Source organism: Rhagoletis zephyria, unplaced genomic scaffold, assembly GCF_001687245.7.
Source record: "Rhagoletis zephyria isolate East Lansing unplaced genomic scaffold, Rhagoletis_zephyria_1.1 Rzeph_scaffold_01005, whole genome shotgun sequence".
Classification (NCBI taxonomy): domain Eukaryota; kingdom Metazoa; phylum Arthropoda; class Insecta; order Diptera; family Tephritidae; genus Rhagoletis; species Rhagoletis zephyria.
Genome location: NW_016158089.1, coordinates 138,230 through 165,209, shown reverse-complemented (window position 1 = coordinate 165,209; position 26,980 = coordinate 138,230). Strand labels below are relative to the sequence as shown.

The window sequence follows — 26,980 nt, the reverse complement described above, 5'->3', positions numbered from 1 at the left end:
TATGAGGGGGAAAACTATTTTTTTATAGAAATGGTATAGAATCCTTAAAAGTCAAAATGTTTCAATTGTTACACCCTTTTTCTCCTCAGAAGACTTCAAAGAATATTACACAATTGTTTATTTAACCTTTTTTTAATATTCACGGTTTTTATGGGTCCCCTCATTGCAACTGTTAGGGTTTTCGGGTGAGCCATAAAAAATTGTTATTTTTAAAATATGGATAAATAAACAATTGGGTATTATTTCTTAAAGTCTTCTGAAGAGAAACAGAGTTTGCCGATTGAAAAATATTGATTTTCAAGCCACACTATACAATTTCTACGAAGTTTCTAAATATTTCTTTATTTAAAAAAAAAAAAGAAAAAAAAAAGGGTTTATTTTTTTCGATATAGAACAATCCTAGGATGTGATAGCATGAAAGTCCCGACTTTACTCTCTTTAGAAATTGATAAATAAACTAAAGCATATAGCCAGAAATATTAGAATATCATAATAAATTACTTCAACTATTGATAATGCATGTCAATTTATATTTCAAAATTGTAATATTAATTAAATATTTTTCTTAGTGATAAGCGATTGCTGAGAAAGCAGTGATGTCATGCATCTCTCACATACATACATAAATATGAAGGCATGTAAAAGGCAGCAGTACATATGTAGGATTGTTGTACGTGGTATGTCTTACAAGCTTTCACTTATCGCTTCGTAATCGATAGCAGGGTGAACATGCCAAGCACTACTGATAACAGAGTGGTAATGCTCATATACTCGTGTCTACAAGTATCTACATATGTACATACATATGTTTGCAAAATTTTAAGTGCTTAGCGGAAGATAAAAAATTTGATTAAAAAATTTAGTTATGTCCGTTTATTTGTGTATGCAATAAAGTAGGCGATGACGTACGAACTAATCACTGCATTGAGGAAAAACACTTTGATGAGAGGAAAAATTCGACGGGAGACTTCGCTATTATCATTGTNAATACATTTATTTATTAAATGTTGATGGTATATTTATTAAATGATAAATATAAATGAGGAGCAATAGAGTGAAAGGCAGTGTCGAATAGGGGCCATCGACATGGTCGCGAAAATACGCAACATAATTTACCATTTCTCGCGGTTGCACAGTGGTGCAAAACTGGAATTTACTATTCAAAATAGTCCAGCGCCTTTATTTTAAACCCGATATGGTTATTCTTTTTTTTTAATAAAATAAAATTTAGAAGAGAGGTGTTGAGATTTTTAAATTTTGGTTCGTTAGTATTAAATTTTTTAGCGCGAAATAGCAGTTTTGAAGAAAATCGATTGCAAGGTTCCTGTTAATAAATGTTGCGTAATAAAAACAAGTTGAAAACAATTATGGGTTCACAAAAATGAAAAAAAAAACTAAAAAGGGCATACTCCTTGAATTATAACCGATAGATTTTCTTAATAAATATCTAGTTTTCATTTCAAATTTTGGTTCCTTAGTTTGAAATTTTGCGGAGTTTTTAATAATTTTGCACAAAGTATGAAATTTGGATTTAAAAAGTTGAAAAAATCCTTTAAATTCTTGCAAAATAGTCCAGCGTTTTAAGTTGCTAAAAAATCGTGTTGATTTTTAATAAACTTTTGCTAACATTTTGAGCAAACCTGATCCATGCATGCCATAAAATGCCTTGCAATCAGCTATAAAACTGCATACCCAAATTTTTGTTAATTAAAAAAAAAAAATATACTTTTCGTCAAAAGTTTTTTATGACATTTAAAATTTTCCTTTCGATTTTCGATTTTTTTTTCGTTTTGGGGGCGCCTTACAATTGCTTTCAACAAATTCTTATTATGTAACATTTATTAACAGGAACAGAAGAATCGACTTACTTCGAAACTGCTAATTTCTCCGCACTTTGTACTAAAAAATTTTATGAAAACAAATGAAAATTCAGAAATCGCACACAACAGGTCTCTTCTAAATTTTCTTTAGCATTCATTTAAAAAAAATACTCAAAAAAATTAAAAATTAAGGCTTTTGGCTATTTTGAACGGTAAATTCCAACTTGAGACCACTGTGCGTTGCCTTTAAATTCGTTGACAAACAAATTTAAGATGTTTCCGTACACAATACAGATGGTCGGACAGCTATATATATACAATAACAAAAACCAATTTGGGGCAACCAATAAGCTTCGTGCTTTTCATAAGACACCACTTTGTCCACAAAAAGTGAAGATGTGGTGCTATGTTTACTTAAAACATTCGATTTTGAAAACCACTATGAAAACGCAGTAACCGTCACTGGCGAACGAAACAGGGCCCTGTTGCAGGAGGCCTCTATACCAAAACTGAATGAGTTGAAACTCGAAGATATGTATTTGATTCTCGTAAAGCATTCAACACAATGGAGATTTTGAAACACACTTTTCCAAGCCGTTTTCTCTCTCGATTTGAGGAATTTTGGTTGGCTTGTGAGATGACCTGATCAGACGGCCACAGATTGCTTCTGCTGCGATACATATTTTAAGAGGCGTAAATAAGCCGCAAAACTTCCAGGCTAACAAGACCAACATTCGCTACGCGAATTGAAGAATTTTAACTGGGATTACTTTTAAGGTTTCTAATAGGGCGTCGATTTGCCTGCGAAAGAAAAAAATCGACTGCAACAAACTTTCTCTACGATCAACGTAATCTGATTAGCTCATGTTTTAAGATATGTACCCTGAGTACAAATACACTTTATACCGCCTTTTTGGCTAATAAAGTATTTTGAAATAACAGACCTTTGTAAAAGGGGTGCCGATCAAATTCAGAATAAATATCTTTACCACTTTTCTTTGCTCTTATGTACTTAAACTTAGGCCCGGTCGAGGTAGCCCAGTCAAGACAACAGCCATCCCCATTTACTCGTTCTCGAGTTAAGAAGCATCAATAATACATGCGAATGAGGCTCTTCCAACTCGACACCTCATCGAACCTCATCGAAGCATTATGAAAGGGAAACGTTTAAGGTGCTCTAGAATGAGGTAAGAACCGAGAAAATTTTCTTAATCAAATCTTAATTATCGACTAAAAATCTAATGGCAATTAAGGTAAGCCAAATTGTAAAGTAAATAAACATCCCCTTCCAGTTGACATCTTCCCGCAATGCCTTTGTCGACTGATTTATATTGGACCTTCAAACAATACTACGACTTAACACCGGTTTTGCAATCGCTTAAAACTTGCACTTTTCTGTACTAAAATTTTATAGGCTACAAGACTGCATACTCAAAACAATTCTAAAAAACATTTGAAAATTTGTAATGCACACATTTTACTCAACGTCGGTTTAAAAAAAAATTCCATACTCAGAGCTGGCATTGTGATTTTTTTGAATTTTTTTTTGGAGGATGGTTCCGAAAATTTGTAATGCACACATTTTACTCAACGTCGGTTTAAAAAAAAATTCCATACTCAGAGCTGGCATTGTGATTTTTTTGAATTTTTTTTTGGAGGATGGTTCCGTGCGCAGAAGTGGAAAACTTTTGACTGCCATTCACCTGGGAGTGGCCAGAAGCGATTCTTGTGCGTACGGTTCAAATCGCAGCTCACAACGTCCGGATATTTATATCCACGTATCCTCTGGGTAGCAACCAAACACCCGTTTGGGAGCGAGCTAAAGTGAGAAGGCGTAAAACTTCGCGTGCGCTGGGTTTGGGTCCCGCCACGTTAAAACCCCGCCCAATGAAAAATTCCAACAAGCCTCGGATGAGACCCCCTTTTTCTGATGACGACCACGGCAAACGTATAAAGGACTATGATTTAAGGGTATGCACCTGGAATATCCGGACCCTTAATGGGGAAGGTGCCTCTGCCCGGCTGGTTGATGTCCTCGGGAAGACAAAGGCTGACATCACCGCCATCCAAGAAATGCGATGGACGGGGCAAGGTAAAGTAAGCGTGAAGCCTTGCGACGTCTACTACAGTTGCCACGTAAAGGAGCGCAAATTCGGTGTTGGATTCGTGGTAGGAGAGAGACTCCGTCGCCGAGTACTGGCGTTCACCCCGGTGGACGAACGTCTAGCCACAATCCGCATCAAAGCTAGATTCTTCAACATCTCGCTCATCTGCGCCCATGCCCCGACGGAAGAGAAGGATGAGGCGTCCAAGGATCTCTTCTATGAGCGCTTGGAACGTACATATGAGCGCTGCCCCCGACACGATGTCAAAATCGTGCTTGGCGATTTTAATGCCAAGGTGGGCAAGGAAGGGATCTTTGGCGCCACTGTCGGAAAATTCAGCCTCCACGACGAAACGTCCGATAACGGACTGAGGCTGATCGACTTCGCCGGGGCCCGAAATATGGTAATATGTAGTACTAGGTTCCAGCATAAGAACATCCACCAAGCTACATGGCTGTCTCCAGATCGAAAAACGAGAAACCAAATCGATCATGTTGTGATAGACGGAAGGCATGCTTCAAGCGTTTTGGACGTACGTACACTCCGAGGGCCAAACATCGACTCGGACCACTATCTTGTTGTAGCCAAGATACGCACCCGCCTCTGTGCAGCAAAAAATGTGCGCCCAACAATGCAAGGAAAGCTTAACGTCGAAAAGCTGCAATCACAACAGACGGCCAATTTATTCGCCACTCGACTCACACACCTGCTCTCTGAGAGCACTCTTCAACAATCCGACGTACGCGAGCAGTGGAACCACATTTCCCGATCATTAAGTACCGCCGCCGAAGAAGTAGTTGGATTTCAGCGAGCCCGAAAGAACAACTGGTACGATGAGGAATGTCAAGAAGCCGCAGAGAAAAAAGATGCCGCCTACAGGGCCACGCTGCGATCGGGCGCAACGCGAGCCATGTGGGACCGTTATAGGGAACTGAAGAAGGAAGCGAGACGTATTTGCCGCAATAAGAAGAGAGAGGCCGAAATACGTGAGTGCGAAGAGCTTGAGATGCTGGCCGACAGGAAGAACGCCCGAAAATTCTACCAGAGGGTTAGGCGACTTACGGAAGGTTTCAAGACCGGGGAGAACTCCTGTAAGAACAACAATGGCGACCTAGTGACCGATGTCCAGAATATACTTAAATTGTGGAGGGAACACTTTTATAACCTACTGAATGGTAGCAGCGCTGAAAGTAGTGAGGAAGACGAACCCGAGTCCCCAGTCGATGATGATGGAGTAGCTGTCCCACCGCCTGACTATGACGAGGTACGAATAGCGATTACGCGGCTGAAAAACAACAAAGCTGCTGGAGCTGACGGCCTGCCAGCCGAGCTATTCAAGTACGGCGGCGAGGAGCTGATGAGGTGCATGCATCAGCTCGTATGCAGAATATGGTCAGATGAACGCATGCCCGACGACTGGAATTTAAGTGTGCTCTGCCCAATCCACAAGAAAGGCGACCCCGCCATTCGCGCCAACTACCGCGGAATTAGCCTTCTAAGCATAGGTTACAAGGTCTTATCGAGCGTATTGTGCGAAAGACTGAAGCCCACCGTCAACGAGCTGATTGGACCTTATCAGTGTGGCTTTAGGCCTGGAAAATCCACCATAGATCAGGTATTCACAATACGCCAAATCTTGGAAAAGACCCGCGAGAATAGGATCGACACACACCATCTATTTGTCGATTTCAAAGCCGCTTTCGACAGCACGAAGAGAAGTTGCCTTTATGCCGCGATGTCTGAATTTGGTATCCCCGCGAAACTAATACGGCTGTGTAAAATGACGTTGAGCAATACCACCAGCTCCGTCAGAATAGGGAAGGACCTCTCCGAGCCGTTTGATACCAAACGAGGTTTCAGACAAGGGGACCCCCTTTCGTGTGATTTCTTTAATCTTATGTTGGAGAAGATAATAAGAGCCGCAGAACTGAACCGCTCAGGCACAATACTTTATAAGAGCGTACAATTGCTGGCGTATGCCGACGACATCGATATTATCGGTAAAAACAAGGGCTACGTCTGTTCTGCCTTCTCGGGATTGGATAGAGAAGCAAAGCGAATGGGTCTGGTGGTGAACGAGGACAAAACGAAGTATCTCCTGTCAGCACACAAACAGTCAGAGCATACGCGTCTTGGCACCCACGTCACTGTTGACAGTTACAAGTTTGAAAAAGTAGACGACTTCGTTTATTTGGGAACCAGCATTAACACCAATAATAATGTCAGCCTTGAAATCCAACGGAGAATCACTCTTGCCAACAAGTGCTACTTTGGGCTGAGTAGGCAATTGAGAAGTAAAGTCCTCTCTCGTCGTACAAAGATCACACTCTATAAGTCACTCATCATGCCTGTGCTGGTGTATGGCGCGGAAGCATGGACAATGAAAGCATCTGATGAGGCGGCTCTTGGAGTTTTCGAGAGAAAGATTCTGCGAAAGATTTACGGACCTTTACGCGTTGGTGATGGCGAATATCGCAGACGATTTAACGATGAGCTGTATGAGCTTTACAACGATATAGACATAGTGCAGCGAATTAAAATTCAGCGGCTCCGCTGGCTTGGCCATGTCGTTCGGATGGACAGAAACGCTCCTGCTCTGAAAATATTCAACGCGGGCCGCGATGCTGGTAACAGAGGAAGAGGAAGGCCTCCTCTGCGTTGGAAAGACCAGGTGGAGAAGGACTTGGCTTCACTTGGCATTTTCAATTGGCGTCAGTTAGCACAGAAGAGAAATGACTGGCGTGCTGTTTTGGACTCGGCCAAAATCGCTTAGGCGGTTACAGCGCCAAATAAGAAGAAGAAGATATTTTCAAAAACTAATTTTTTTATCAAAAAATTTGTATGCGAAAAATTTTTCAAGAAAAAAAAAATTTTAATATATCTTTTTATATAGAATTTGATGTGTGTATAAGTGATTTTTTTTTTTTAGTTTTTTCCTCACTCCGTTCTCGTGATATTTGGAAAACTATTAAATCGATTGGTTTTTGTTTTTGTGCTGTAAAGTTTTAAAAAATGTATTAATCAAGCTCAAATTTCATATTTATTTATTATTTATGTTTATGCATCAACCCTAAAAATTTGAAACAAATCAAACACATGAAGTGTGAACCCCGCCCGTTTTGGTATGGAACTCCCCATGTACCTATGTATATTATGTATGTACATATGTAGATTTTATTTAAACCGCGCTTTTCTTACTACCTTTTTTTGTACTCATATTTCGTTTACTACACCGCTTATTAGCAGTTGTTTGACATTTATTTGGCAACATATTGTAGACCGTACTCGTATTCTCCACAGACTGCATAATGAACGGCGACATTTTTAACAACTTACACTCGCAAAAATTAGTAACTGCGAATTTTTTGCAAGTCCATGGAAATTACAATAACAAAAATAAATTTAAATAAAAACAAAAAAACAAAAAACTGAAGAAATTAGTGTGGCGTCAGTAGTCAACTTTGTAAACAAAGTGACAAAAATCTGTAAATACCAGTACATAAATTTATATATATGTGCGCAAGTAGCGTTGTTGCTTGCATATTTGTTTAAAAGTACGTGATAAACGCTAAAATTACATTTATTAGCGGCATATTTGACATATTGATGGATTTACGTTGTGGTAAAATGGCAAAGGAAAAATTTTAGAGATTTAAATGCTTCGCTCACAATTTTGTCGCGCGATTTTTTCTCAATGATTACGAGCAGAGGGGTCGGTACCGAGGCTGTTTCCCCTGGGCACGGATTTTCAAAGGGGCCCGAACTTTTGTAAAAATTAAGTTATAAAATAAATATTATAATATTTTTCAAAGTTTTAAAAATTTATTATTTAATATTCACATAAAATAGCTACATTCTTAAATTTGGGAACGCATTTTGAATTAAAGAAAAAAAATTATTGGTTTGACCTGTAAACGATTCTCTTTAAACGAAGTTATTCTGTACGAAAAGTACATAGGTATACATCTCTTCTTCTTCTTGTTTGGCGCTGTAAATGCTAAGTGAAGCCAAGTCCTTCTCCATTTGGTCTTTCCACCGCAATGGAGGCCTCCCTCTTCCTCTGCTACCACCAGCGGGTTCCGAGTTGAATACTTTCAAAGCTGGAGCGTCGGACTCCATTGGAGTATATTTACTACATACTAAGAAAAAATCACTGAACAAGTATGTAGTGAAAACGTTGGAAATTGGTTTAAAAGTTAAAAATTATTTTGTACGGGGGCGGCGCACATACTATTTACCCACAGTCGCGGATTTTCTCTCGACGGCCTAGGTTCTAATGAACATACATGTTTATGATTACAAATTCATAATATAAAATAACTTTTTCCAAATTTAATTTTTCTTTTTAATTTTTTGTTTTTTTTTTTTATATGCTCATGACCAGTTTCCCCAATCAATTTTAAAATTTATCTGACTGTTAAAATTGATTGGTGCAACCGGGCATCATACTTTTGAATTTTTCTATTTTTATGCGATAACACAACTTAAATTTTGTACTTTCTTTTAAATAATTTTTATGTTTTAAAACTGGATTTTAATAACATTTTTTTTAATTCCATTTTGATTTTACTTTACTTTTGCATCTTTTTTGAAAATTTATACTTTTTTAATATTTAAATATATTTATTTTTTTTTTTGTATTTGTTTAGTTTGCCCAAATTTGTCTCGAAAATGATACAGATGTGCTTTCAAATATAGGTGATACACAAATTAGTTTAAAATTTAAATTTATGAGCCCTTTTTTAAATTTTTTACATTTTCACTTTTTTTTAATAGTATTTTTTTTTAATTTGTAATATTTTTGTTTATACTTTCGTCGATTTTTCAAGTATTTTGCAGATTTTTTAAATTAACTGAACTTCTTTTTTTCATTTATTTACATTTTTATGTGGGAAACAGGTGTTTTAACATTGTATTTACTTTTCATGCACAGTAGCCAGATGCTCCAGTTTTCGTTTACAATGAAAAGCATGCAAAGATTATTTCCACACTTTATAAATTGGTACTACTTGTACATGTATACATATTTCTGGGTTCACATAAATATTTGTGTATTTCCTCATTCAATTAGGGTATTTACATTTATTCTTGTGACAGTTCAGTCATACACTGTAGTTTTTTTTTTATATTTGTGTCAACTGGCCATTTCTGCATATTTGCATACCCACCACCGGTGTATGTACTACCTATGTACGTAAATAACGAAATTTTCGTGTGAATTCAAAAAATTGTCACATTTGCGCTTCGAATAATGACACGATTAGCGCTTGAAAATATGCATGAATAAATAAATCGATGACAAAAAAAAATTGCGAGCAACGTAAATATGCTCATTGATCGTGATTTTTTCGCAGAAATGTTGTGACTTCTAATATAAAGTAGCAATAAGGCAGAAATATTTACCGAGTATAGTCGGGCTTTGAAGTGTAGAAAGATGACTATGAGTCATACATCTCAAACGATTAGCAATCGTTAAGAGTTGGATAGACCAAAGCGCCAGAATGGTAGCGTCCGAGTTTAGCGAGTACTGTGCTCATATTCTTTCATGCAAGCAGGCAAATATAGTCCCCTCAAAGCTAAGCCATCCGAAACTCTCGCTAATGATCGGTATTATAGTTGGACGCATGCCGCGAGACTTAAGATGCATCTACTTTGGTCCTGTCCGAAATACGATGAGATGGAGCCAGGGTCTATCCGTCAGCTGATCTACCTCCGTTAAGCGAAGATTAGGGTACCTTGGTCTGATTCTGACGGAGCTAATTAGCTACCGTGATGGCAATTAGTCGACTGCCCCTTATCCCTTTCATCGTTCCCCTCTCCATACGCCAATCCTAAAGTTGAAAAGCGGGAAGCTCATTGCCGAGTTCTTTTTTCTCCTCGGCTTAAGCCAATATCAGAATATGGGAACCACATAAAAAGAAGAAACAAATCTCGGATAATTGTTAACCCAAGCTGGGCAGTGCACCAGATGGCTATCAGTTGTATCAAGAAGTGATATTAGCGAAGCAAACTTTCGTTGTGTCACCACATGTCTGCTGTTCTTGAGCTAAAATGATTTCAACCTCATTGTTGGCTTGATGAAGTGGAAGTTAAGGCATTAAAAGAGCGCTTCTGTAGTGTCGGCGGTAAGCAAGTGATTATAAGATAAGAGACTCCATCCCAAGGGACTGTCCAACCATTGCTTTACTTGAGGATTCTCTGAACGCCGGGAGGAGACACGTAATGTCTGCTAAGCCATTTACTATCCTACTTGAATTTTGAAGGTCCGACAGCTGATGGAAGAGAGGGTGTTTCTTTGACTCAGAACCTGATTCTCGACATCGGGAAACGATTACTCCTTTCCTGTATACTCAAAATTTCTGAAGAACAGCACATAACGCTTTGACAATGCCGGTGAAAGCCCTTATAGCTTCGAAAGTTCTCAGTTCTTTTCCTGTTCAACCTCGGCCATTAAGACCACATAGTCGTTTGATCCAAAGGTTATTACTTTTAGTTGCAGGATATTCGTCAATTTTCCCCAGTAGTTCACAGTAGGTAAAGAGATATCTGCTTTGCTGTTTTGCATTCCCGACCTGTGTTTGCGCTATTCTACTAAGTACCTCCCTTCCTTTAATATTGATTTTTGATATCCGATAAGGGAACCAGATAAATATTGGCGTTGACGTAATGCAGAGATGCTGGCGAAGTGCAACATTCCTAGCTAATTAACGACTTTACTAGTTTAGAACATACATACTATGTACATATGTATGCAGTATCAACTTCAGCGCTGCCTGGCTGTCTACAAAAAAAAATTTTAGTTTTTGACATCGTCGGCCTATTATAATTAGCTTATATACATAAATTGATTCTCTATGGTAATGGTATGGTATGGTTTTTTTATCTTCGAGCCCTTTTTCTACTAAATATGAACATATATGGGAATCCTGAAACTAAAAGTCTCGATTCCACTATATATGTATGTATATACAAGAACGAAAAATTACACTAAAGATAGCAAAACGCCGAGACCCCTTTGTCCCCAAACAAAATTTAACAAAGGATAGCAAAAAATCATTCAAAAAAAATATATTATTCGAATTACTGAAGACTTAACAAAATGTATCCTGGCAAAATCACGACCGAATGAGCTCAGGAGAACATAGAAGCAGACGAAGCTGGTGAGTTTTCTGTAGTCTTCTTTAGGATCATTGACCTTCGGGCTATGGCTCCATAGGCTAATACAGAGATATTTATTGTTAAAAACAACTTTTCTATTTTTATTTTTTTTCAAATGGCAAATGGCAACCTGACTGATATCAATTACGAAGGATAGTGATTCCTTGAATCCGACGTAACGAGTAAAAGTTATGCTTCGAGCTATAAAGATCGCTCGCTCAGCTGTTATTTTTATTAAAAACATGTAATCAATCTCTAAAGATTGGTAATATTGTCGATCTTTTTTTATAGCTTTTCTAAAGTAAAGCAAAAACAATAGTCTAGTGTCGACAAGTTATATACTCTGGATGATGACATCCATTGGCATTCCAAAGGATTCCATATAGTTTTCGAAGAGTAATATCCACAAAAGTAGTAGGGCTTTCGAAATGTTACAGCCAAAACTTATGGGCGACAATGTCCTTATAGTTTTTCTAAAAGCCTGTACAATTCGCCTACACGACCCCGCAATTCGTTAAACTTAAAAATAAGAAAAAGTATATTTTCCATGAATTTTTTTAAGACAGAAAGACTGCAACTTTATTACAAAACTATCGATTTTTTACTTTATTTACCTTTGTTACACTTTCTATGTGCTTTTTGTTATTCAACTCGTATTTGATTAGTTCATGAAGTTTCAACTAATTGCGCCCACGAATTTCAAGTGTTGCGTATTTCAAAGCGTCAATTAAAATAATCATAAAAAATATTTGTGGTTGCAGCTTAGGCGAGACAAAAGAAATTTTGTTTATTATCGCGACGGTTATTAAATAATTAACAAAGGTTTGTTAACTCAATAGCTTTATATAAAATTAAGGCAAATATTTGAATTTATTATTTTGGGTTTGGCAAAAACAAAAAATTTCCAACTCAACCTATATAACCAACGCCCTTCGGTGATAGGAAAAGTTTGACGTAAAAGTGTGAATTACTTATTTTATTAAGATTAATTAGATAAATAAATAAATTCAATGTTTACTTTTAATCATTTTTAGGGTGTTGTCTTCGCAATTATTACTTTTTTATGATTTCTGGCAAGAGTGTTATCAATCATATTCTTTCAAATATCAAAACCATACAAGGTTATGGACAGAGGAAACTCTTTAAATGACATTTTTCTGTTCGATTACTAATAGGGTAAGCCCTAAAATATGCGGAAAACTATTTGTTAATGAAACAAAGAGAATTTCATAACAAAAAAACAAGAAACCGACAAAGGATGGTGGAAATTCTTTCTAAAATACATCAAAAATATATTCTTTATTTGACCAGTTACTAATTCCTATATTGATTTTTAAGAATATCTAATCTAAACTGTAATTATGTAACTGTGAAAGAAGGTGAAAAAATTTCATTTTGGTAACGATTAAAAAAACAACAGCAATAAAAGGTGGCGTATTGAATTCAATTGCATTTTGAGTTTCAATTTTAAATTATTTTTTTTAATATAAACATAAATTTTGTTTATGTAAAGTAGACTTAAAAAGCTTTAAGCAGTAACATTTTCATAAAAAAAAATCGATTTATAAACATTTAAAGTCTTCTTTATTTTTTATGAATTCGGGTGTTAGATTTTAATGTTTTTGATTTGTTTCGCATTATTTTACTGGATTTAATTTTAAACTGTTTTACTTATTTATCACAAAGTTTATAAAATCATTAAAAGAAACACAAGGTTTTAAATTCTGAAGGAATTATTTATTAAAATTTTTGCCTTAATTTTTATATTTTAAACTTAATATTCATAAGAAAAACAATCGATAGTAAAAATCGATATATAGGACGCATACTAGGGTCAATATGTCCAAAAAAGACAAAGTGGCGCGTGCGGTAAGAGTAAATTATAAACTGGACACCTTAAAAAATTTAAAATTTTTTTAGGTTAGGGGTTCTCTCGTTTTGAGAAGGAATCTCAGAATCATAAATTAAGACTGTTAAATAGTAAAACACACTCCTCTGCTCACTATATTTATAAATTAATCAGAGTTCGTGATTTCGTTTTCCTACCACAAAACATTTGTATTTGATATCTTTACTCAAATGATAAGCGAACCACGAGTGATTCTTAAAAAATCCTACACTTTCAGCATTCTATATTCGAATTTCATTGCTTATGGACTATCCTTTTACTTCACACTCATAGAGCGTCCATTACCTGTAGTAACTGCTGCAGTCGGAAGAAGCAACATCACAACCAACGCAGAAGCTTATCTCTGCTTTACACAGTTCATTGAACGGTATTAAATATTTCTACACTTTAACGATTACTGCTAATTGCAAATTCATTACTCAGTGGCTTTTTATATTCATTAGGGTGCATAATCAAAAATCGTTGTGGTTTTTCCACCGAAATTATTTTGTTTTATTTTAGCCTTTCGTTAAATATTTCGGAAAAATATAAAGATTTACATGAGCTGGACCGATTGGAAAATACCTCCAATAATCTCATTTAATTCGGTTGACACTATTTTTAAATATTTTTGTGCAGAACTTTTAATCTTAAACTTCTCTATCATCTGAGGTGATTTTTTGGAAGGCAAATTAAAAAAGAACTAATTTTATTTATGAAAACCTCGATTTTTGGATATTTTTCATAATCGGTCCAGCTCACATAAATCTTAATATTTTTCCAAAATATTTTGGCAGAAGTCTTAAAATATAATAAATTGTATAATTCCGAGGAAAAAAGTAAATTTTTTTTTTATTGAGAGTGATGCATCCTAACATTCATACTATTGATAGACGTCTCTAGTAGGAATGTTAATCCCGGGATCCCAGGATTTCTGGCAAACAATCCCGGGATTTTTGGGATTTGTAATTTGCACTGATGGCAATGATATTTATAATAATAATAATTGACCAGTATTGGCTATATTTCTTTTTTTATTTAAATGATTTAAAAAATTCAGAGAAATGTACTTAGAGAAGAAGTATGGGTATCAAATTAAAGCGGAAATCCTGTAGAATTTAAACAGGTACCAGTTTTTGGTGCACAGGGACTGGTGAGCATTGAAAATGTTCTTTTAAAATTGTATCCTTGAAATTACGCAATATTTGTTTTTAAAAAAATTATATGTTAAGGACTTATATAAACTCGATAAGATCCTCGAATTTCGTCCTTCTAACTTTATCAGCTTAAAAAATTATATATTCGTCCTTGCCAATCCAAAAAATTTAAATTTTTTCTAATTCTAAAGAAATTTTCTCTTGCATTTGGTTCCCATATTTTAAAAATAATTTTTGGAATTAGTCTTATCTTTGAAATTACAAAGTCCTTTAAAGTAAATTTTGACGTCATAGAGAAAAAATAAAACGCCACTTTAAATAAAAAAGTAGGTTTCAAACCCATTTATTTATTATTTATTTTATGGTAGGAGAGCTTCTTAAACAATGTAGAAGCAATTTTTTCGATTTAAGTTGTTGAAAAGTAATGACGGGACTGATCCCGGGACCCCAGGATTGTGATAACGACATCCCGAAAATCCCGGGATCGGAAAAAGTGGAAAAATTAACATCCCTACTAGCTTTCCATAGCATAAAACTCAGAATGGAGGGCGCTGTAGTCCTATAGCAGACGAAAATACGGACCGAGTGTCTGCTCCCTGCTCTGTACTTTGACTTTTATGTAGATGTTACGTTAAAGGAGTTGGACAAATGCTAGAGAATTTTAGAAAACATTTGTTATAAGTATAATCTTTCGCTACATGGTGACCTTCGCTAACGAAATTTTTCATTCTCAAAATGTCTTCATTACATCTAGCTTTTTGTATGGAAAATTTCGCAACGAGGTTTTTTCAATAGACTCAGCAAAAACTTAGTTATATTGAGTTGTTCGTTATATCCCTAAACCGGCGTAGCTTCTAAGTTAACTTTCATCATTTTATTCCATCCATTATCGTCACCACGCTCCCCAAGCTCGTTACTTTCCACATGTTCGCTTCCCTAAGTTTGAGAGCGCCTTTTGCAGTAAAACCTGTAATCAAAAAATCCTGCGTTTTAACCTCTCTCCACACGCCTTGGCATACGAGGCTTTGTAGTTTTCCATTAGTCTAATGGGCTACAATCGTTCTAATGGACTAGCTTCAATAGACTTGTCATCGTATAACACTTTCTACGATCTGTAGACTTTTTTTTTAATGTAACAAGAACTTATCTATGACGCAATATTGCATCATAACATTTCGCTGACCATGCGCTAATCCATTCTCTCAGGCCAACCAAACGCACAAACAACAAGAACAATAATGCAACACAAAAACACGCACTTAATCACATCGTATTGCACACATTTCGAGTGTCAATTTAACTTAAAACTTCGATAAGATTGCCCCAGTTTGTTATTGGTCTGGCCTGGGGCTGCGCTACCTATGCGGTGACTGTGTTTATTGGCGGCAAACGACGCTAGGCTGATATCATAACTTGACCAATGCAATTTGATTACAGGTATGTATGCATATGTACATATGTATGTACGTAGATGTACTATTTTTGTTTATACATATATTGTTGCAATTACACATGTAATACACAAGTTGATAATTCATTTTATTTTATTGTTATTATTATTGTTTTTTTTTTCTGTGCAAACACTTGTCTTGCATGCATTATTTGTGCTTAATTAGTAATTCTTAAATTTATGTTGCTCATAAATTTAAATTCAACACGCACCCAAAAGCGGCTGCATAGCAACAAAACAAACTAAAAAGAAAAAATTAAAAAATTAAAAACAAAAAAATTCTACATAGCGTCACTAGCGAAATTCGAAAAATCAAGTTCAAGCATTTATAATATTAGTAAAAACAAAAAACATTGTAATAAAACAACTCACACACACACGCGCTCACATGATCGATTGCTTACAAATAGAAGCTCAATATTTAATTCATATTTTCATTTACATATAAGTTGCGATTGTGGTTATGCGCGCAGGATTAATAACGTAGCTTTGTCGCTACTTTTTGGCTTAGTTGTAAATATATGTATTTTAATTTGACAGCCTGCCATATTCGCAAAAGCCTCGGTAAAATGCCTGGCAAGCTTGAAAATAATCGATCGATTAATAAAGCCGCCCAAGTACATTGGATTGTTTGGACCAGGAGTTCTTAAACTTTTAAGATGATGGAACCCTTACTACACACCTTTCATTTTATGGAACCACACATCAATTTAGTAAAAATCAAAGGCAGTGCAATTTAAATACATATGAATAAAAACTTTTACTAGAAATAGTATACATAGGCTGACTTCCAAAACGTATCAATACAATGTTTGGAAACTGTTATACTGCGGTATTCAAACTGTTTATATATGCAGAGTTGCGACACATTGCAACCATATACACTGCATATTTTAAATATTCAATTTAGCAATGAACAATTTGTTTGAATTTTCCGTTTTTAAAACACCAATGGTAACCAATAACAAACGAAGCATCAACTTTATTTCTGATGCGCTGATTGCTCTAGCAATGCATTTCGATAGCTTTTCGGATGCGTTTTGGAAAAGTATACATTGTCAATATTTTGTAGTTCGGCGTTATGGAACATTATACTTTGAATTTGTTTTTTTTATAAGTGTAAGCTGAAAACCCTGTTGACGGAGTACGTTGTGACAGAAGGAAGCAAAGTTAAAATGGACTTTTTAGCGACTTCATGATATTTACTCTTATACCGGGGACAGACATCTGGTATTTGCATTCTGGTAAATTTATTGCGGTATTTAAAATTCGACCATAGTGACAGATATTAACATAGTATTTCAGTGTCAAAACATATGTTTCTGAAGAACAACACATCTTATGCTTCATATATTCATAGTACTATGATATTTACCACAATTAAGGAATGTGGCCAACCTTTTCAAGCTGAGAAGTAACAGATCGCCATAAACATGAAACGATAAACATGAAAATGCAAAATTTGCTTATATATTGCATCAAAACTTGCGTTAAAACTTTTGGCTTCAATCGCGCGAAAATTTCAATGATTTTTTGATAAATGAGCAGCTGACATCTGTCATTCTTAGGTATGTTCAGTGCGAAATGCCCATTCACAATGAGAATACCACAAAATTACAACCTTCGAAAAGTTGTATTCTTTCGACAAAGAATACAAGGTTGCTCACGCACGCTTTTAAAGAATATTATAATATTTGGTGACAGACATATGGTATTTTGGAAATGCTATGAAGAAATACCAGATGTCTGACCCCGGTATTAATATTAACCTAAAACTCTTTCAGAAACACAGATTCAAAAGTGTGTTTCAATGTCGAAGTAAATGGATTTTGTACCAAACCGAACAAGCTGTTCATAGAACTTTTCTTTCTGTGTGCAACTCAAACCGACCGCCGTGCTTATTTTGCTTTTCTACGGATCTCTTGGGTTCCGCGTAACCCACTTTAGGAAGCTCTGGTTTGGACGATTGAGTACCCAATTCATTCATGCCTGCACTCATACAAATAAACGCCTCTATACAGATGCTCGCTTCAAAACTACCCATCATAAAGTTTGTGACAAATACGTTACTGTGACGTTGCTTGGCTTAGTGCCAAATGTGCAGCACAACCTTAGCTCGGGCGTTAACTTCCATCGATCGCAGAAGGCATAAATTCAAAACGTTGTTTGAATATCAATTGGTCTGAGGTAAAATTAATGTTTTTCCATGGCTAAGAGGAAGTATTTAGTTATGAAAGTGAGCGGCTATCGAATGGACAGCTACTGCATGATGGTAAATTGACGCTCTCACATGTTGGCCGAACGGAGGTCTTGTGGCACTTCCGGATGGCAGTTGCTTTTTTTTCTGTAAAAAGCTTCCCCATGGTAGAAATGCAGACGCCTGCGCGGAGCGATCCCTGTCAGAAAAACAACTTTTTGTAATTATCGATCTAATTTTCTATGCACATATTTCTCGACTAATAAAAATATTGATATCGTTATCGATATCTGCAATCATCACGAAATATAGTTAAAGTTTAACGAAATCAGTAACGATATGCATCGTAACGAATGTCTTTGTTGTATGCAGTGCTATTGTAACCGTTATAAATATGTATCGTTGTCTATTTGTATCGATATATTTATCGGAACAACTATCGAAATCATATATTGTTATCGATATATATATATTTTTCTTTTGTGTATATCTATATAATTCGATTACAATCCACAATTCTAGCTATTATCTATTCTATAAGCAAAACTTTATGATTTATGGTCCTGATAGGGTTAATTTAATGATCTTTGCATTTACATATGTATATCATTTTCCTGTGACCTTGGCTACTGGCGAAAAAAAAACTTGTCATTTTACAGTGACTAAACAAAGGCTATTTTATTCCACAAAATATACATATTTGATAAGAAAATTCACAGGCGCCACAAGCCACAAAATCAAACTGTCAGTTCAGGTGCGCATACCATAAATATGTGAGGATAATAGCATGTCAAAAGATGGTACGAAGTGTGACATTTTAGTTTTGTTTCATTAAAGAAGGAATTAATGCATACCAACTTGTCAGAGTGCTTAAGGAACATGTCAACATTTTCTAATTTATTCCAGAATTATTATGAAGGGCAGTAGCGAAAATGCTAACGGCTCTGTGGACTATGACAAGTATGTCAGAAAAAAAAACAATTATTAAAACAAAAAATTTAAAATATATGTACGAACATTTTATAGCTCGTAATATCCAAATCATTCCTTTTCTTTCTGCCCAACTTCACTTTTTCATTTGTGCTATCGTCTTGGCAACTTTTTTTTAATTTTTTTTGCTAAATTCACAAAACTTAATCTGCTGACTTAGCACACCGTTACTTTGATAAATTCGCTGATTTGAAATTAATACTTGCTTGCCCATCAATTATGTGAATTTTTTTTCGTGAAATATTCTTAGGTATTGCCGGCTTTTGTTCTTTTGTTGTATTTATGTATGTAGGTGTGCGGTTTGTTTATTAAAATGTGATTTGTCTTAATATTTGCATTGTTGACTTTATTAATATTACCTTAAAGTGTGCGAGTGAATATTCTGAAATAATTATAGCATTTAGCAATTATGCGAGTACTTGCTGAAATAAAATAAAAAAGCGCATAGAAGCGAAAAGAAATTAGGTAAAAATAAAAGTTCAAATTCCAAAGACTTAAGAAAAAATATTATTTTAAGAATAAGGGGAACAAATTTTGAAGAAAAAATGTAGGAATAAAATTTTTTATTTGAGAAAAAATTTCAAAATACAAACAAAATTTTAGATTTAGAGAAAATTTTCTAAAAGATTAGTTATTAAAAATACTAATTTTAATATAAATACAAATAAAACGTTAAATAAAAAAATTGTTCATGAAACTTATAAAAAACTTCCTCAAAATATTAAGAAAATCTCTTAAGTGCACGGAAAACCCAAATCTTTAAAACAAAAGAAAATTTAGGAAATATTTTTTATTCAAGGTTTTTATTAGAAACAAAAGCATTTTGCATAAGAAAATATTAAAATTTAAGTATAATTTTAGAAGGTATTGTATTACTTCCGAAGTAAACTTTTTAAGAAATTTAAAAAAAAATTAAATAAGAAAATATTTTTTACAAAAATATAGTTTTAAGTGAAAAGACACCATATTAAAAAATGTTTAATAAATTTTTTAAGAAATTATGTAATTTGTTTTTAGAAAAAAATATTAAGAAAGGGCTTGTTTACCGAAGACGTTCAATAAGAAACTTTTAGGATTTGAGAAACAACGAATAGTAAATACTAGGAAAATAATTTGGCAAATATTATTTCATTTTACAAAATACTCTTATAAAGAAAAAATGGTTTATTATTAAAAAACTTAAACAAAGTTTTTGGACACTAAACCCTTTAAGAAAAAAATATTTAAAAAAAATGCCAAGAACTTTTTGAATTTCACAAAAAAATTTACAGATTTTTAAAGAAAAAAGTTAATTAGAAGTAAACCAAATTAAGATTTTTTAAGTGAAAGAAAAAACACAATATTTTATGGTGAGCTGCTGAAATATTCATTCTTATACGATTTCGAGCCCGATTTTTGCCCAAATAAAAACCAATATTTTAACATAGGCTTGCTTAAGGAAACAAATTGCTAACAAAAAATTTTATATTTTTTGGGAAAGAAAAAATATCAAAAATAAAAATAAACATTTTTTGACTTAGTGAGCTGGTAATGTAGATTTTGAAGAATTTATAATTCGAAGAAAATCTTACTTATTAGGCAAAATATTTTTAAGAAAATTTTGTACAAGAAAAACATTGATAGTAGTAAAAATGCATTACAAAATCGAGACAGTTTTAGGAAATATTTAACATTTTCATAAAAAAATCTTCTTTAAAGAAAAAATTAGTCATTGGAAAAAAAGGAAGAAACTTCAGAACAAACGATTCCAAAAATTTTGCTCAGCTTCAGGGAAAAATTGCTTAACCCAACAGACAAAAGATTTAGGTTTTGAAGAATTTCTAACCCGAAGAAAAAATTTACTTATTAGGAAAAATATTTTTAAGAAAATTTTAGGAAAAAACATTGATCAGTTGTGAAAAACCATTAAAAAATGTCTATAAATAAATTTAACTTTTCGTTCACTTACAAAGAAACAAAAATTTCAAAGTTACGAATATTACATTTGTCAGTTTATGTCATTTATTATTTATTGGGTGCTAAATTTTGTTTAATGAAATATTAATATTTGTTTAATGGCATTATTAATACTTTGATAATATATTTATAAGTGATTTCGAAACAATTATTTTGACAGAATCAAACCGGCAAATGAATGAGAAAGAAAACCGGAATCATTTTCAACGGTGTGTCGTGTGTTACAAAAAAAGACCAGACTCTGTTCGACATAATTAAGTGCTTTGGGGGTTTTGCTTCCAATGTTTTTTACAATAATATTTTTGTTTTACTTTAATCTTTGTTTTTTTCTTTTTTTTTTGTTATTCTCTTTAATATGCAATACAGTTCAATATTCATTGCAGTTCACACATTTGTACGCATTTCATGCAGAATTTCGCGAAAGAGATTTATTCGGCATGTGTGTGTAGATGGGGAAACTTTTATTTAGTTATTTGATTAGTCAGTCTGATTACAAGTACGACGAAAGGCTCAGCGAACCGGTAGTTAACTGAATGGATTTCTTATTACACTTTTCAGGCACTGTAACGCTAATTCCGAAAATAACACGCAAATACGCTTTGAGCTAACAAGCCTGGCTACGTATTTACATATGTATGTAAATGTTTGTCTGGTAGCAGGTAAGTGTGGCAACTCTGTAAGATTGTGTGGTTTTTTGTTTTGCCACTTGAGCAAAGGCTTTCCGTTTTGACAAAGTAAGCGTTTAACTAGGAAATCTTTTAATAAAATATAGTTTTTTCGTGTATAAATGAAACGGCTGAAGTCTGCATTTTTTTTCTCCCAGCGGTTATGACATTGCAATTCTCAACAGATTTATGGATTATTTGTCAAGAGCTATGTTAGTCTATTATAGTGGCAATATAAGACAGAGCTTTAAAAGTTTCCCGCTGTATATATTTTTTGTCGTTTCTAGTCGAGGACGCAAGAATCAGCATTGAGTGCAGCCGTGCAACTGTAACTGCATACCCTGCACGATTATACCCCATTGCAATCCTGACTGACAGAGTAGGTAATTCAGGAACAGAGTCCTCTCTCTCTGCTGGTACATGGCGCAGAAGTATGGACAATGACAACATCCGATGAGGCGGCTGGAGGAGTATTCGAGAGAGCGGTTTTGCGGGACTTTGTGCGTTGGCGACGGCGATTGCCGCAGACGATGAGCTGGATGAGCTTTACAACGACATAGACATAGTGCAGCGAATTAAAATAAAACGGCTCCGCTGGCTTGGCCATGTCGTTCGAATGGACTCAGACGCTCTAGCTCTGAAAGTATTCAACTCGGAACCCGCTGATTGTAGGAGATGAAGAGGGAGGTCTCCACTGCGATAGAAAGACCAAATGGAGAAGAACTTGGCTTCACTTGGGCATTTCCAATTGGCGTCAGTTGGCACAGTAGAGAAACGACTGGCGTGCTTTGTTAAACTCGACCAAAATCTCTTAGGCAAATAAGAAGCAGAAGTTCATCGGTGAACAAGAAAAAACCCCTTTCATCTTGAACTTTACGTCTGCAAAAATCTTTTAACAGGCCCCGAAATGTGCGGCATATGTTCTATTGACCTGCTTTACCACTAGGAGAAAGCAAATTTTTTTCTCAATTTTTGTTAGATCACTAAACAGATGCTTATGCATGTCCTACTTGAAGGCATTACTTCATTCTCAGACAGTTTCTTATTAGAGAACATATAGTTTGTGAATATAATTAGGTAAGGTTTGTCTGGAAATGTGGAAAGCCGTTAATGTAGTCTGTTTAGCCATAACCTGCCGAAACGGGTCACCGTCTAAGGCCAACTCCGAGATTTTCAAATAATCAACCACTTAGACATAATTTTTTTTTATAACTGCAGGTATTAAGTAGTTGAAATGGCCGGTGTCATTAAGTACGTTGGAGTCTAGTCGAGTACAGCGTATTACAATATCCAGACCGCAATGGGGCCAGAGATACGCAGATCTCTTTAGGCAGTTGAAGCACACTTTCGCCGACAGATAGATGGAGATGGCTGGTGACTGGCTCTCAGTTAATGAATCTATTGCCAGTAAGTACAGTGCCTGGTCCAGTGGTTGTTGACGTGGTGTTTTACCTCGTACTTCAGTTCCTCGAGTAAGTTTATATACGGGTGCTCACGTCTTTAGCACCCTACTGGCAACTGCTTCCTAAGCATTTGTGCTCCCTTACTTAGAGCATTTGGGCTCCCTTACTTAGTGCATTTGGGCTTTACGATGTAGGTGGTGTTCTGGCGCCATCAGAAAGCATCCCGTGGTTGTCCGAAGTGCTGCATTATAGCATGTCATTTGTTAGCGATTGCGGTTATATGCCCCGAGAAAGACAGCAGGCTGTTGAAAGTTACTCCTATAATTTTTGGGTTCACGGTCGGAATTTATTACTGAGGATTGCATAGACGAGAGGGTTAGACTACTTGCAGTGAAGAAGCGAGAGAGTTCGTAGAGGTAACCGTTTACTTTTGAGCACAGAGCATCAATTCCATGGACGGGCGCCATTATCGAGCAATGGTCAGCGTACGAGATGATGGCGACACCCTCTGGTGTCTGAAGGAGCTTCGAAATATAGAAGTTAAACCAAAGCAGGGAGGACAACACCTTGTGGTAGGGGGTTCTATTTAATTTTCCTAAACTTTGACGTTTTATCATTAAACACCACTGACGAGTGTCGATCACTCAGGTAATTCGCGCTCACCACCGTTTGAGCTCCTGCGGGAGAGGAAGCATCAATGTCTTCAGTAGCGGGGTATGACACACGGTGTCGAACACCTTACAAATTTACAAATCGTTTTAGAGCTGTGGACACAGAAAATGTACCATTATTATTTTTTAACTTAAATTTAAAAAAAAATTCTGTAGATTTTGTTACGCATTCGATGTGACATCAAATGATTTTTATGCATTTCATTAATATACCTTTCACGCCGGCCATTTCCTTAAACTACATAATTCTATGAAAAAAGTGTACAGCAATGAAACTCACTGAAAGGACTTTTCAAAGTTTTTTTTTTTTGCTTTTTATTTTATTTTTTTTTTTTTCTACGAGTCGCAAAGGACCTGGATGTCTGTAAACCAATTTTCGACAATTCAATTCTTTCACGATTCTGAAAAAATTAAAAAAAAAAATTTCGAGTCCCGCAAAAGGCATCACTACTAAAATAAAAAAGTTTGTGCGATATTTTTTAATTAGTTTAAGGAAATACCGGTACTAAATTTACTAGCGTTATACAGTTCTATGATAAAATACTCAACCTACATTTACTCCAAAAGGCCACGCCAACTGCTGCTGTACAACTTATACTTCGCTACGCTTTTGAGTTTTTTTTCCAATTGTGCTATTTTCAAGCCGCTTCGCAGCTCTGCTTGTTTTTTGTTTAACAAAAATAAATTAATGAAATAATAATAAAGCACTTAATTTAAATGAAGTGTTAACAGCACAATTCAATACTTTTTGTTTATTATTATTTCATTGCACTTTTTGACAACATTTTAACACAACACGGTAGCTGCACACGTAAAACACGCAAAGTATACATGTTTTTATTGCAATTTTTTTTTTTTTTTGGTTATTTATTTTTTGTTTTGGTTCTTGCGAAAAAAAAAAATGAATTTTTGCTGCGCTTGCAGATGTACTTGGTTTGCAAGAAATTTATATGGCAAATTTAAAAATTTTTCATTTTCTTTATGTTTACAGTTTATTTTTATTTTTTAATATTTAAATTTTCTTTATTATTTTTTTTCTTATTTGAAATTAAAATTTTATTTTTTTTATTTTTTAACTTTTTTATTTGATATCGTATTTTTTGTTCGCGATTTTAAAACAAAGAATTTGGAAATTTAAAATTTTTTTTATTTCATAAATTTTGTATTTGCTTTTTAAATGTTAGCTTATGTTCGTTTACGCTTACAACTTGTTACTTTCGCGCCTTGACACACGATTTAGCACCGATTAAGCCGCCACCCGCCGCGTCTGATTGACTTACTGGCCATCAAAATGTATGCAATGCAAACGACCAAATGGAGCGCACAGATTGATCGAGTTTCGTTGGCGAATGGCTGCTAAAAACAGAACAGATCCGAGCTGCACTAAGCTGAGCTGCGCAGCGGTCACCGTGCGACGACGCTTACAGTTTTGTAATGAGCACGTTCTCGCGCGGCAAATGTGAATTTTCTTGCTTTTTCAACTTTTGTAAAGTAATTTATAGATGTATTTGATTGACTTTTTTGCGTTGGGTGTGCGTTTGCGATTTTTCTTCTTCCTTTTTTTTTGTTTTGAATAACTTAAGTTCGGCGTCGATTATTATTTTTCGTAAATCTCAGACGCGCGCGTGTGTGCGCGTCAAGTCGGTCTTACGTATTACTTACACGGTGCCGCTAAACGCTTCGCAATGTCAGCAGCAAGTATTTTGTTTTGATATTTTTCGGCTTATTTTTTCATTAAAAAGCGTATAACCGGCATATATGCACCGGAACGTCCGTCATAAGGCTGGCCGATAGGCAGCGCGCACCGCTAGCGTTAAATGAAAATTTCCTCTTTGCACGACAAAAAAAACAAAACTTTTAGAAAACTAAAATATAAAATTAAGGAAAACAAAAACGTGCTCACACAACGCCTGCGAGTTTTCTTTATGTGCGCGCTACCTCTGACTTGTATGCAATGGGGCTACTACTCTACCGTCGTTGTCCGTTGCCGATACTAACTGACTACTGCTGCTGCTACACTACTTACGTTAAACCGCTGCTGTTGATTTTGATGTTGCTGTTGCTGCTAGTGGCTTGACTGTGATTTGTTGCTGTTGCTGCTGCTCGATTTTTCACAAAATTCACACCCAGCCGCTTCCACTGCGCCTCCATTTATGTGTGTGTATATGTGTGTTGCTGTTAGGGGAAGTGCGATCATATACACGCACGTACACATACAAAGCGCGCGCAAAAACAAAACATAAACGAAACGCGCGTAGGTAGGTGTCCATAGGGTAGGCGCATACTACCATAGGTAAAATCCACACACACGCACAGCTGAAGCGCATTGCAGTTCATCACGGCGCGCCACGACGCATTCTAAAATGCCGAGCAATAGCACTTTTTATTACACACACATACAAGAAGAATTTACGCGGCGCGTCACTTACTTTCATGCTATTAGCAGTTGTACAAATATGTAGGTTTACCGAGCGCTTAGCAGACGCGCCTTAGTAGTGCGCTTATGTTTGTTGAATAGCGGCGTTCTATTGCTGAGCTGAGATTTGTGCGCGCTACGTAGCGGTACTTTTGTTCTCTGCATTAAATTGCCTCTAGCAGCAGCGCGCTTTTGTTGCGCTCACTTTATTTAGTTAATTTAATAAATGAATTAAATTTTTGAAAGCGTCACAAGCGCGCGCGCGCCCGCCAATATTAAAGCGAAAAGTGCGAAAAGGCTCAGCAGCGCGACAATCCACCAAAAACGATATACTAGCTTGAAGCGGTGCTTAGGCACCGTCAACACAAGAGCGCTTTGTTGTTATAATGCCCACACTCGCAAAAATTAAGGAAACGCGGGGCGCGCGCACGCGATTTGTTGAAGCGCACATTGTATTTGTTGACAGTTGTAAGTATCATCTTCAATTTCAAAATTTTTTGGTGTCTAATTTATTGCATGTCATAAAATCTGTTATCACACAAACACACAATTGAAACGCGCCTCGATAGGCTGCCAGCGATCGTACATTTGTATGCGCGCTTGTTAAAGTCAACGCGGCGCATTTACACAAACACAAATACTTTTTCGCGATCATTGTCCCAAACACACACACACAACCATTCAGTTACTTAGTTTTGATGTACAACGTTAAATAAAATAAGTAAACACAACAAATAATAAATAGTAAATAGCTAACACATTTTTGCAATGTATAGATAAATTTTAGTTAAACAAGTAGTAAGTGTTGTTTTATTTGTGTTGTTGCTTCATATTGTATTGCTCTCAAAGGTAAATATGCTTAGATAGACAGGCAGACAGCAATCGGAGCGGTAAGGTGCTCCTGTTTTTCCTCTTTCAATCACTGCTAATGATGCATAAATACGAATGCGATGCGAATTCATTACCGAGAACCGATAACTCATAGTTCAAATTGATTTAGAAGTTAACAAGAAAACGTCACGAAAACTTCGAAAGCCTCGAAACTTTGACTAAGGTGTAAAAATATGTGGGATTTTTTCCAAATTTCGAATTTTCTTTTTAATG

General features: G+C 35.5%; 1 long non-coding RNA gene across 1 annotated transcript; it reads left to right on the top strand.

Moving 5' to 3' along the window:
- The first annotated feature begins 11,311 nt into the window (after positions 1-11,311).
- Positions 11,312-17,008, top strand: LOC108362416 (uncharacterized). The gene is made up of 3 exons (XR_001847463.1): positions 11,312-11,327; positions 13,769-13,770; positions 16,939-17,008. It is a non-coding gene; the product is annotated as an uncharacterized LOC108362416 (long non-coding RNA).
- The last annotated feature ends 9,972 nt before the right edge of the window (positions 17,009-26,980 follow it).